Source organism: Schistocerca piceifrons, chromosome 5, assembly GCF_021461385.2.
Source record: "Schistocerca piceifrons isolate TAMUIC-IGC-003096 chromosome 5, iqSchPice1.1, whole genome shotgun sequence".
In the NCBI taxonomy this organism is placed as follows: domain Eukaryota; kingdom Metazoa; phylum Arthropoda; class Insecta; order Orthoptera; family Acrididae; genus Schistocerca; species Schistocerca piceifrons.
In genome coordinates this window covers 340,873,201-340,886,365 of record NC_060142.1, presented here as the reverse complement: position 1 = coordinate 340,886,365, position 13,165 = coordinate 340,873,201, and positions in this window count along the sequence as shown.

Sequence of the window (13,165 nt, the reverse complement as noted above, 5' to 3'; positions counted from 1 at the left end):
TAAGTTGTTACAATATTTCTGGTCGCAAGGTTAGGCATTTACGTCATTAAGACAGCGAACAGGAGTTCACTGTATTTGCATTTTGAAAACGACGTAACACACATTGATCGGTTATGGTTTCCAATACCACTTTTCCTAGTACGAGTCCAATGAGACCTCATTCAGTCCTATATTTATATCTTGCATGCGAGGTCATTCTATTCATAATGTTCAAATGTGTGTGAAATATCATGGTAATTAACTGCTAAGGTCATCAGTCCCTAAGCTTACACACTACTTAACCTAAATCATCCTAATGGACAGACACACACACACACATGCCCAAGGGAGGACTTGAACCTCCGCCGGGACCAGCCGAACAGTCCATGACTGCAGCGCCTTAGAGTCAGTCTGTTCATACCACATTGTGTAAAAGTTGATATTGGTAATACACATCTCTTCAGGGAAAAAAGTTTATATTCTGGTGATTAGATTAACAACTGGTTAACTTTTAATCGAATGCCTACGTTTCATGTCTTCTGATCTTAAAAGTTTGCGAACAGGGCAACTGAGTTAACATTAAACGGTGTTTAATATAATTACTGAGTATATTACCATCGTTCGGTCCTCAGAAGTGTCAGATCCATCATTGAAAAGAGGAATATAATTATCGAATAAAGCTCCGTAATTTTAAGATAACTTCTTCAGCTCCAGTTACACGTCGGTTTGGAAGTTCGCCATCCCTCCCCAAGGTTATTACGAAACTAGAAATTATCGGTTTCATAAATATCAGAAAATTTCCTCGGCGAGTCTGGGCACCGAAGTTTTAGGTTAAAGTTTGATACGAGGCTTCCGGTATTCTCGTATATCGTTTAGTACGCCCCGCGGTTGCTGTAAAATGTTTCCGCGCACTGGGATAATGGACGATACAGACGGCCGGTGGCCGCGGAGCCGTCTGCCCGCATCCTCCGTAAGCTTCACCTCAGAACTCACTAATGGATTACGACTTAAGTTATAGGCTGTTCCTCACTTCCGTGCTATACAAGTTTCTTCACAGAGTTTTCTCATAAAACAAAGTAAGGCCACTCACAGTCTAGGCCAAAGGGTTTTCTTCGATCATTATTACTAAAGGTTACCAGGATATGGAAATAATTCTGCATAGCACTGTTCATTATATTATTATTATTATTTTATTGTAACAAATTTTTTAAACAAATGTTCCGGCAGTGGATTATATCACGATTTCGGCCTTTGGACACAGTGTTGGGCAGGATCAGACAGCTGTGACACTTTCATTATCCACCCAAGTTTACCATATTTCGACGAAGACTTCATTTATAGAAGTCTGATAATGTCCATCGTTCTGGTGCTTGAAAACGGTCAAAGGCTGGTATCATGCTTGTACAATACACGAGCTGTATGATCAAATGCCAGAACTTACATCTGAAAAGTATTACATTACTGTGGCCCCAAACCATTGTAAAATGATCAACTATTCTTAGTAATGCGCTTTCATATAGGAAGAATTACATCAAAAAAGAAAACTGGTACAGTCTGTCAGAAATCCTATCACATCAGAAGTCTGACGAATAAAAAGAAAAACTATGACAGATAACGTGTAATTAAAAACAGCCGACCAATTGCAATGGATAAAGTAATCTTTACCTAGGTTTCGACAGATTTAAATCTATCTTCTTCAGATGGCGGCAGTATTGACAAACCCTATTTTCAGGGCTATATTTTATTTGGACTAATGGATCTATGCAGATATTTGTAAAAACGACAATGACATATCATTCCATATTAATGTAATACTGCCGCCTTCTGAAGAAGATAGATTTAAATCTGTCGAAACCTAGGTAAAGATTACTTTATCCATTGCAACTGGTCGGCTGTTTTTAATCTTATTACGTGGAACCGTTGCTGTTGCGCAGCTACGTTTAAAATACTAAAGTGTAATTATTACGCAAAGCACGACAGTTCTTTCGATAATGGATATCAATAGTACAATACCCATTTTTCTAGGTTCTATTAGGTCCATTTGTTCATGCTGTACTGTTTTGTTAACGTAGACCACATCAAGTGCCGAAATGTATTACCGTTGAATATTGTATAGCAACGAAAATACCAATTTCTTCCAACATATCGTATTGCTTCTCGGTGGTTTTTAGGTGAAAAGTTATAAATCTGTACCAGGCCGACATTCGAGCACAGGTCCTGAAATTTTTCGAAATACACCGTTTGAACAAACTTCAAAGGCCGACCCATGTAAATTTCGGTTTGAATATTTCGTCCATGAACTACCTCATTATGAGGTCTACGACTTTTGATAAACACAAAGGAAACTTCAACTTGCTATAAACTCGTCAATCTGGTTTCACACTTCGCAAGCGCTCTCTGACAGTCCCATTAAACAACCTCCTCAGAGAAAATCGATGTAGCGGGGCTCGTCATCTGAGGATTGCTGCTGAAGATGATACAGTGAAGTTATCAAACAGAATTTGATAGAGCGTTAATTGCTAGACCACTGCTGCACGGAAGGCAGAGCTCGAATTCTGATACGGCGAACAGTATGAGGTTGCCACATGCAATCATCACACCATATACTGAAAGTTATCTTCTCACTTTCGCCACGTCCTTGGTGACGCCACGTCGTCGCGAGCTACCTGTCCCACGGCCGGGGCCGTAATACTAGCGCTGTTTGAGGACAATATTCATAAAGTGTCGTACTGCTTAGGAGATTTACCAGGAAAACTTTGCTGGGATATCCGGATCACTCTACGGCACAGGTGCAAACAGAAAAAAAAGAAAACCAAATATGTATAGGATTATTAGCCTCGTCTTGAGCCAACATCATAATTAACTCTAGCAATACTAAGGCATCTTCCATAATGTGCTATACCAATGAGATGTACTCCGTGCACACACTCATAAAATTACAGCAATTATTAACTGTTGTAGTATTATTAACAACACACTTCTTAAATAAATATTAATGTGAAAGTATGGTCCAGAACTTGAAAACACCTTTTAGCACACTCTTAGTAATATCAACAAAGTTTCAGTAACGTGGACTATCACAAATTTTGTTCACTGGTGTTGAGTTTTACTTTCAATATACTCTTTACAGAGATAGAGATGTATAAGAAAAGTCCTGGACCTGGAAATACTGGATGCGTCATTCATTGGGGAAAGTGACGCCTTCTACTGAGACTGAAAACAATATAAAAGATATATTGAATCTGGTAGAAGAATTGATTAGAAACAATAAACAATTTTCCAAAATTTTAGAATATAAATTAACGGACTAGACTACAATATTTTCAAAAGATGGGCTTAAAGTACCTCTTCCACCTTGGAAAGGCTTGGATTGAACGCATCAGTACTCCACAGACAATTATTAGGATCCTCTACTTACACGAAGAGCTACATGGTGAAAGATTTTTGGTGACATTTTAGGAGAACAGTGATCGTGTAAGCTACATGAAATTAGTTAAAAACAGCGTGGTCACTGAAACTGAGTTCTACTGACTGTTCTGGGCATCGCCAATTTCTGCTGATGGTGCTGTTCTGAAGATGACCTAAGACTAGGACGAAACCGATCATTTTAAATAAAATAACCACTGCAATCTAGACTGTTTGTTACTAATTTTACTTGCAGAAAGATCTCAAGCTTCGACTGAAGGACTGGAAAATATACACTGTTACCATTTAGTATGCCCCATCCTTTTGACTGCCGGCAACGTGCGTCCACGATGTCCACCTATGCGAAATAGGATAGCAGCTGAAAGATAATATGTAGGAAGTTACACAAAAACACTACAATTCAAGCTTCCGCTGAAACAAAGATGATTCTTGACAAAAGCCGGTCGGCGTTCCAAGCTGATGGCTGCGTTGAACTTCCGTAACGATTCAATAACTGCCACTGTCATCATATTCTGACAAGGGCCAAGACTGCGCAGGCGTTTCATAGCCTAAACATATCGGAGTGACGACCATTACCCCCTACCCATTTCTCCTGTCACGGTGGCCGATGACGTTCGAAGGTGGTGTGGCACGGGGGGGGGGGGGGGGGAGAGGGGTTGGTGGAGAGCTGGAGGGTGGAGAGGGGGCCCATCGTCAGTCTCTCGATGGAGGATTGAGACTTGCCCACACTCGCGAACCGTTCTTGGCGTATCGCTGCAGGTGAATGATTCTATCGCGAACTTAGCTGGTTGCTCTCGTTGCCGACACAGTCAAGGAGACTTACCTCAGTTGTTTCATCAACTATACAATGCCTGGGCAGCACATTTTCACATATTTGAATCAATGTCCCTCCTCCACGCTGTGTTCTGCCAATGCAGATTTATCTAAGCCCCCAGACAAACTAATCTCATGTGTTCCATGTAGGGTTGCAAGATGCAGCGGTTTGATCGTCTGATGCTATGGAGGCCACACCTACGAGGGCTGCCACATATACGGGTTATTTGCGGTTCTGATCTGTTCTTCACCTGGACATACACTTCTTTCATTTTTTGTGGTGCTCGAAAGATGTCCTTCATGTTGTTTCTTCCAAAAATCCTCCTCATGCAGACGATATAGGGGTATAAATGGGAATTTCTCTTTCTTAAAATCCTCTTTGCAGATGGCTGTATCACTCGTTCTCTTCAATGCATCTGATATATGATGTAACCATTTTGGCAAAACATCTCACCTGGGAGGTTGTTTTTTTCGCAAGTGGCACACGCCCCGTCAACTAAACTCGTTAGAACTGTGTACCTGTGCGCCGGATGATGACAGCACTGCATGAAGGCACAGGCCTCTATGTGTGTTATTTCGGTAGAATGCATGTCCCAGGATATCATCCGGCTTTCTTGTTATCTGAATGTCCAAAAAGGGAAAATATTCATTCTGTTCTGGCTCCAACGTAAACTGTGTGTTTTGATGGATTCTATTCAGGTAGTCCAGTAACTCATTCAGGATTTGACTGCCATGTTCCCAGGCAACGACGGTGTCATCCATGTAACGGAAAAAGTATTTGGGTTTGAGACGGTGCAGTTTTTAGTGGCATCTCATCAGAGTGTTCTGTGTAAAGATTGGCAGCGTCAGTGGGGAAGTGGAGAGCACAGGGATACTCCATTAACTCGTTCATAGAACTCTCCTCCACATTTGAAACAGGATGTGCTGAGTACATGTTTAATTAGCTTCACAGTTTGGGGTTCAAAATGAACTGCTAAGCGTAACGAGGCTTCTTAACGTGGTATGCGTGTGATAAAAGATGTTGAAACTCACAAATAGGTCATCCTTCATCGACTCCACATCTTTAAGTAAGGTCATGAATTCGACTGAGACAACAGTGTCCCACTAGGGGTTTCAGAAGTGAGGCTACATATTTTTTCAATCCATATGTGGGTTGGGTGAGACGACCGTGCTCTTTAATATTTATGGGACGCCCCCATACTTTCCTAATTTCGCCGAAAGACGATGAGAATGAAACGCATAGAAAAGTAACGCAATTTTAACGAGGCTATGTGTATGGAAGCCTGATAACTTCTCCTACAGCATTGTCCTTTCTTCTTGTCAATATGCATCACGTGTTCCCATCCTCGCCGGTTCTGCCGAGGATGTTATCAGTCCACCTAATTTTCAACATTCTTATACACCATTCAAACATTTTCCATTGTATTCCTCTCAGCTTCCTCCACAGTCCATGATTCACTATAATATAGTGCTGTTCTCCAGTCGTACATTCACAAAAATTTCTTCCTCTCCCCCCCCCCCCCCCCCCCCCCATTTCACGAAGATTGAACTCTTTTCTAAGGACATCGTGGATTTCCAGCCCCATCGCACGTGATAAAATTCTTTGGATTATAGGACGACCACAACTTTTGCCGTGGTATACAGAACCATTCGACGAAATTTGACACTGCTCCGAAGCTGCAAAGGGCTTTTATGCATTTTCGGCCCTCCTGTTGTCTGTGCCCTTCTTTGGCATGGAGGATGGGGATATCCGGTATTGACACAACAGCGAATAAAATTACCATAGGATCCCTAAGACTATCCATTTCGGCACCACCCTTTGTACAGTCTGAGACCCTTTGTTGAGCTCTCTAAAAAAGTACCTAAAGTGAGACAGCCAGGCCGGCAGGTGTGGCCGAGCGGTTCTAGGCGCTTCAGTCCGGAACCGCGCGACCGCTACGGTTGCAGGTTCGAATCCTGCCTCGGGCATGGATGTGTGTGATGTCCTTAGGTTAGTTAGGTTTAAGTAGTTCTAAGTTCTAGGGAACTGATGACCTCATATGTTAAGTCCCATAGTGCTCAGAGCCATTTGAACTATTTTTTTGAGACAGCCAGTAGCTGTTTACCAGGCGCCAGTATGACAACCAGACACTTCGACATCACAAAACTGAGTAGTGCTACGTCGCTGAACTAGTACCTGCTGGCTACATGTGAGACCTACGGGATGTCGGCGCCTAGTAACCAGCAACTGACTGTCTCTCTACAGGCACAATTTTAAAGTGCTCAACAAAAGTACGTGGATCACACCGAGTGTGTTGCTGATATGGGTAGTCTTATAGAGACCCTTTGCTATTTTATTCATGCATGTCTCAGTGTCACCCCCACAACCCCCCCTCCACCCGGGGTTCACGACATTTGGGTCCGCGAAATAGGACGTCCGGAGCAACACAAACACTTTTTGGTGCTTCATCTCACTTTAAAATTTCGTTGGATAGTGTTGAATGGTTGCTAGCGCTAACACCATGGATACCACAGCAAAAATTGCTATCACACTACACTCCAAAGGAATGTTCAATAGGATTGCAGGCCCTCCATGTCCTTAGGGAACGGCTGAATCGTCCAGGGGAGTCAGCACTGTCGAAAGTTGTTAAGAATGCCGACGTGTTGCTTACCGCACTACGAACTGTCATTTTCAGCCTCGAAATGTGGAGGAACCAACGCCCTAAGGGAACGCGTCGATTCACTGTGGCCTTGAGGCCTTTCATGTTGATGCTGAGCGGCGGTGTGTCTGAAAAGTTCATCTCGGACACCCATTAGAAACCGGGTGGTTCTATTTCTGGGCGTCGTCATTCTGACAACTATAGCAGGGGTCAAATGTGGATAAGATCGGTTGTGACGGCCTTCCTGTCTTGCGACGTTCACGGTGGCCTTGGGGTGAGTTTCGGTGCTAATGTGACATCATTAACCCACCTGACACCACGTATGAATTTCTGAGCTTTGAATTTTTTTTATTTTAATTTTTATTTTTATTTATTTATTTATTTATTTATTTATTTTTCCTGATGTGTCGACACCCAGTCTGAAGCGCCACCGAGCGGCAGAGTAATGTCATGTGGCATGATTTTGCACCATTACAGCGGACAGTTATTGTCACCTTCCACTCAAATTTAAAACTTCTCTGTGGCAATGGGAGATAATTATGGAGGTTTTGAAGAAGTGATCCTCTAATAATTGTGTTGCGCTGTGAAGTTGGTGTAGGTCACGTCATACGGATAGATGTGTGATAGTACCAGGAGAAATTAAAGCTCAGTACGTTTGGAGAACCGTTGAAACCGGTAGTAATTCTACCACAGATAATGTTTATAAAACACTAGTAGCAGTACTGCGCAACTAAGTGTTCAAAATGGCTCTGAGCACTATGGGACTCAACATCTGAGGTCATCGGTCCCCTAGAACTTAGAACTACTTAAACCTAACTAAGCTAAGGACATCACAAACATCCATGCCTGAGGCAGGATTCGAACCTGCGACCGTAGCGGTCGCGCGGTATCAGACTGAAGCGCCTAGTACCACTCGGCCGCAGGGCCGGCGCAACTTAGTGTGACGGACGGTATGAAGCGTGTTACAGAACGGTAGTCGAGTAGCCACGGATACGTCTGATTGGCTGGGTGGTGTAACACAAGCTCTCGTAATCCAATCAGATAAACTAGAGAGTACCGTTCAGCAATTCCAAAAAACAGAATCTCGAAACAGTAAAAACTCGTTTGTAATGCGTAATGTTATAAAATTCGTGACTCCATTTCTTACAGCTGCCGTTTGAATCGTGAAATCAACTAACAGCTGCCTCCGATGATTATAAGAAGTCACTCTTACAATATCAAATTCGTGGGCTTAAGAAGAGGAGACGTTTTGGAAATGGTGCATGCTGAAGTTTTGTGACATTATACTGAGATAAAAAGTACCACTCAAAACACGATGTACGAAACGCTGAGCAACAGAATAGGAGCTATAGTCAAAGCTAATTTTCCAATAGAAAAATCATTTAATCTGTATCTTTGCTTGATCCGTTCAGGATATTCTCTTCAGTACGTTAAATATTCTGAGAAACAAGTGAACTAGTTATCCTTCCCTCCTAATACTCGCACTTCTGAACATGAAAAATACTCTCTACCACACACTTTCTCATAAACCCTTAGATCCTTCAGTCGATTGGCAGCAGTTCGCTCCGAAAGAACGAATACTGTGACAGGAACTACACAAAAGAACAAAGAATAAGAGAAGGGTAGGTTAATTGTGTCTGATTTGAATGAATATTAACGGTCACCTGAACTGAAGATATACACCTAAAACACAACAACTAATTGCCAGCCAGTATTTTCCAACATGAAAGTATTGTCATTAATACAGTAGTGTTGCGTGATGGTCAAGCCACAGTAGCCTTCAACGACAACGCTGAAACAAAACGCAAGTAAGTTGGCCATGCGGGTCCTATAAACAAAAGTTTAATTGCAATGTAGTCTAATCTCTCTTCAGTCTGCACAACAAGCAGGACGTTCTCAAAAAGGAAAGTGTATTAAAAATTTGATTCGAAATGCCAAAGCGTGTGCAATATTTGATACAGACGTCTGTTGGCATAATAGCTGCGAGCTGTACAGACGCACATTAAACACTTCCGTGTAGCGAGTGACAAAGCAGCAACATGAGCGTAGCACCAGTTAACTACATTTTGTTTTAACTTCAACACAGATGACGTAAATGGCCGCAAATTATATTTCAATTAACTGCGCACGTCCGCATTTGGTGAATGTAAGGCTACGATGAATAGCTGCCGTCTGCTTTCAGGCAGTGCTGAATGCGACATTGTTGGGCTGAACTATGCGCAGCAGCCACAGCGCAGTGTATTCAGTCCAGTCCCTTGTTCTCCTCTTGTAGAGCCTCTAACGATGCGATAACATTTCGACAGAAATTTACATGTACAACTGGTAACGAATTATCATTACGGACGTGAGTTCATTATAAACAGCGTTTTATATAGGTAAAACGCTTCTCCGTCAGTAGTGATATTTATCGAATGACGTATTTAGCTACCAAATCCAATTACGCATCTGAATTAACTTATTGTGCTTTAGTATCATCGGATCAGCAGTGTACATCAGCATTAAAAAAGGAAAATAAATCAGTTACATGACAGAGAACTTACAGTAGGGCGCAGCTGTTGGTGCGTAGAGACAGGCCTGTTGATTTTCGTTCTTTTCTTTTATCTCCCTCTCCTTCCAACTGGTTCACCCTCAAGCTCCATCTGCTCCTATACTTGTTAATAGTATCTACACTTTTGAAGAAATACATACATTCTGTACCATCTGTTTTACAGATTCCACCTTATCTCCTATCCTCGGCGAAGCTGAGGATCAACTGAAGGGCTGGGGGCAAAAACACGGTAACACACTTTTGTTAAGAAATGAGATATGGTAACTTCGAGACTGTTAACGTGTTAGGCAACCACGTAGCTCCAACAAAAATCCAACAGATGGAAGAGCAATACACGTTTCGCTAAGTCACGATATCATCATCTGAAACTCACACGTGTGGTAATTGTTTCTCTAAAAGGCAAAGGAAAACTAGAATGCAATTGAGTGTGGAAGATCTTGATGATAGTAACATATGTTTTGAAGAATCTAGCGGTTAATATAATCCGTCCAATAATGAAGAAAGCGATGAAGATCAAAATATAAGCAATAGAAGTATTTGACCCACCACAGTTTTAGCTTATGTTGGTTAAAATGTTTTGATATCGAAGAGCTAACCACTTATTTTGTGTGCATATTAAGAATAAGAAGTCTAATTTAAAACATTAGTAAACAATCTCATACGTATTATAAACTGTTGAACTACTTTCTGTAATCGTCTCTGTTTATTTATTTGGCTTACCATGTCTTACACATGCGAAATGAATACTTTCAGAGATTCGCAGCTCCGAAGCGAACAGGCTAATCGCAGTGTTACTGCTGATATTTTCAGTACCCTGTAAAACGGAGGAAAACACAGACGACTCTCGAAAGCCCACAAACTTGTCAGAACTATTTGAGCTGCAGGAACAAAATGATGAGGGTCGAAATGAAAACGTTCCTGTAAAAAATAAGAAATAATAAAAAATTAAAAAATAACCAAAGGCAGGAAAAGAAACAGAAGAGGAACGCAGGCATTGAGCACATAACGGTTAGGAAAGGAATAAATATGAAAAACGAGAAGTAGGTTATGTCTGTGAGTGCAAGAACTTAGGGAAAAAATCTCCAGAATTCGTATTTGCATGGATGAATCTAAGTCATCTCAATTAAACGTAGACACACGAAGAAGGGTGATGGAAGTAGAAGATCTAATGGTGTGGTGTACACAGTTTTGAAGCATTATATGGAAGTAGTAGTTCGTAAAGTAACATTTCTAAACATACACGGACATAAGAAATGGAGGGCTAAAGTTTGAGATTGTAGTTAAAAACTAGTTACAGGTAAGGACACCCCTCCTTTGAGTAGAGGCCTTTATGGAACTAGAAATACTGCTTTCAGCGACGATCAGACAAGGTATATATAATTGACCATGTAAACAAAATTCCAAAATACAGAAGTCATTACACCCAGAAATATAACACAGGCATTGCTCATCTTGGGCCTAAAAACTCAATTAGAAGTCTTTGTAATGATTACGTCAATACTTTCTGCAAGGAAAATGCACTAAAACCAGTTTCTTTAGACATCTAAAGGAAAATCTTCAGATCTCTGAATGGACGTTTCGAGCATCCAAAGAGCGACACATGTATAGCATGTAACACATTTTGCTTGAAAATTAAAATGGCAAATTAAGAAATGATAGCATATACATACAGTAAATCCTTGTCTATTTCACCAACAATTTTCGCTGTATATTTCCTACCTCTCAGTGTAAAACTGTGCGAAAAAAGGTCAGAATGTATTAAGGAACGCCGATTCATGAAACATTATATAGACTAAATGTGTTTAATATCATGAATTAAGTTTCATACACTGAAGAGTTAAAGTAACTGCTACAAATGCCAAGTACCATGTAGGGCCCCCTGAGAGCAAGCAGAAGAGTTGCAACACAACGTGGCATGGACTCGACTAACGTCTGAAGTAATGCTGGAGGGAATTGACACCACGAATCCTGCAGGGCTGCCCACAAATCCGTAAGAGTACGAGGGGCTGGAGATCTCCTCTGAACAGCACGTTGCAAGGCATCCTAGGTATGCTCAATAATGTTCATGTCTCGGAAGTTTGTTTTCAAATCCAGAAGACGGTTCCTGGAGCCACTCTGTAGCAATTCTGCACATGTGGGTTGTCGCATTTTCCCACTGGAATTGCCCAACTCCGTCGTAATGCATAATGGATATGAATGGTTTCAGGTGATCAGACAGGATGCTTACGTATGTGTCACCCGTCACAGTCGTATCTAAACGTATCAGGGGTCCCATATCACTCCAACTGCACACTCTCCACACAATTACAGAGCCTCCACCGGCTTCAACAGTCCCCTACTGACATGCAGGGTCAATGGATTCATGGGGTTGTCTCCATAGCCGTACAAATCTATCCTCTCGACACAATCTGAGACGAGACTCATCTGACCAGGTAACACGTTTCCAGTAACCATCAGTCCAATGTCGGTGTTACGGGCCCTGTCGAGGCATAAAGCTTTGTTTCGTGCAGTCGTCAAGGGTACACGAGTGGGTCTTCGGTACCAAAAGCCCATATCGACGATGTTTTGTTCGATGGTTCGCACTCTGAAACTTGTTGATGGCCCAGTATTGAAACCTGCAGCAATTAGCGGAACGGTTGCACATCTGTCAAGTTGAACGATTCTCTTTACCGAGCGAAATGGCGCAGTGGTTAAACACTGGACTCGCATTCGGGAGGACGACGGTTCAATCCCGCGTCCAGCCATCCTGATTTAGGTTTTCCGTGATTTCCCTAAATCGCTCCAGGCAAATACCGGGATGGTTCCTTTCAAAGGGCACGGCCGACTTCTTTCCCCGTCCTTCCCTAATTCGATGAGACCGATGACCTCCTCGCTGTCTGGTCTCCTTCCCCAAAACAACCCCAACGATTCTCTTTAGTCATCGTTGGTCTCTTTCTTGCAAGCTATTTTTCCGGTCGCAGTGATGTCAGAGTTTTGATTCCTGACATTCACGGTTCACTTGTCAAATGGTCGTACGGGAAAATCCCCAATTCACCACTACCGCGGATATGCTGTCTCTTATCGCTCGTCGGCGACTATAAAAGCACGTTCAAACTGACTTAAATCTTAATAACCTACTATTGTAACAGCAGTAACCGATCTAACAAATGCGCCAGACACTTGTTGTTAACCAGGTCCGACGGTGACCTGACGGGAACCGGTGTTATATCGGTGGTAAGGTCGTTGTAAGTCCTATAAAAGGGTATAGAAATCTGGATGCACTGTAAAGAAACGTGAATATTTTTCTGCAGAATCGATGACGATTGGAACATGTGGAGGAAATTGGCAACAGGAAGGGATAGAATGATAGGACATAAGACATCAAGGGGGCCCTACATGATATTTGGCATTTGTAACAGTTACTTTAGCTCCTCAGTGTATGAAACTTAATTCATGACATTAAACACATTTAGTCCATATAATGTTTCATTAGTCGGCGTTCCTTAATACATTCTGACATCTTTTTCGCACAGTTTTACACTGAGAGGTAGGAAATATACAGCGAAAATTGTTGCTAAAATAGATAGGGATTTACTGTATATATGTGGTATCGTTTCTTAATTTGCCATTTTCATTTTCAAGGAAAATGTGTTACATGTTTTACATGTGTCACTCTTTGGGTGCTCGAAACGTCCATTCAGTGATCTGAAGATTTTCCTGTAGATGTCTAAAGAAACTTGTTTTAATGCATTTTCCTTGCACAAAGTATTTACATAATCAT